We start from the raw sequence: 1,229 nt of genomic DNA on the forward strand, positions 1-1,229 counted from the left end.
TACTAACATATTTATTTTTCAAATTCTGTTTTGTAGGTAGTTTCGGTTCGTGCGAAATTTCAGGTTCATGCGCAGTTCTCGAAGTTCAAGCACGTCACCAGATCCTATTGACCCAGAAATTGAAAGAACTCTTAAAAAGAACAAGAAAGAAAAGAAAAAGAAAAACAAAACTCCAATAAAAACTAGAATTACCGAGCCAGAAGTTATGGCCACACTTATGGATTACGCTAGGCCAAGAGTGGCCGGTGTAACGAACAGTATAGTTAGACCCCAAATTAATGCAAATCAATTTGAGATTAAGCCAGCTTTGCTTAATATGTTACAAAATAACGTAACATTTTACGGGTTACCTAACGAAAATCCTAACACCCATTTGACAAATTTCTTAGAAATTTGTGACACTTTTAAAATACCAAATGTGACTGCAGAAGCAATCAATCTTCGCCTTTTTCCTTTTACCTTGAAGGATCGAGCCAAAGAATGGTTGACTTCTATGCCAGTCGCAACATTTGAGACTTGGGAGCAATTAGTCCAAGCATTTTTATCAAAATTTTTTCCTTTAGCAAAAACCGCAAGAGTCATTAAAGAGTTAACATCTTTTTCTCAAAATGATAATGAAACTCTTTATGAGGCTTGGGAACGTTTTAAAGAACTTCAACGTTTATGCCCGCACCACCAGTTGCCCGCTGAACTTTTAATGCAAACATTTTATAATGGGCTAAATCCTACAACTAGAGGTTCATTGGACGCTATGTCTGGAGGGTTATTCATGAAGAAAACATCTGCCCAAGCAAGAGAACTTTTGGAGGAAATGGCAATTAACAACAGTATGTGGCCCGTGGAACGTGGACACGTACCAATAGTGAAACCATCATCCTCAACTACGTCATCAGTTAAAGGTATAGTGAATCTTGATCCAGTCGCGATGTTGCAAGCCCATTTTTCTTCTTTATCGCACAAAATTGATAGGTTTATGGCACCGTGTGATCCTAATGGTAAGCCAATCCAAACGGATGTGGATTACGAAGGTATGAGCGAAATTGAACAGGTAAACTTTGTCCAAGGGCAAAACCAACCTAATAACCCTTTCTCCAATACATATAATCCTGGGTGGAGAAATCATCCTAACTTTAACTTGAGAGATAATAATAATAATGCTAATGCTAATCAAAATCGTACCACTAATTATCAAAATCAATCAAGAGATACGATTAGCATTTTATCTTCTA

At 37.1% G+C, this 1,229-nt stretch overlaps 1 non-coding gene across 1 annotated transcript; it reads right to left on the reverse strand.

Annotated features, from left to right (window-relative positions):
- Positions 1 to 574: 574 nt before the first annotated feature.
- Positions 575 to 681, reverse strand: LOC136228218 (small nucleolar RNA R71). Its single transcript, XR_010688548.1, has one exon. It is a non-coding gene; the product is annotated as a small nucleolar RNA R71 (small nucleolar RNA).
- Positions 682 to 1,229: the final 548 nt, after the last annotated feature.

The sequence above is a fragment of the Euphorbia lathyris genome, chromosome 4, assembly GCF_963576675.1.
Source record: "Euphorbia lathyris chromosome 4, ddEupLath1.1, whole genome shotgun sequence".
Lineage (NCBI taxonomy): Eukaryota > Viridiplantae > Streptophyta > Magnoliopsida > Malpighiales > Euphorbiaceae > Euphorbia > Euphorbia lathyris.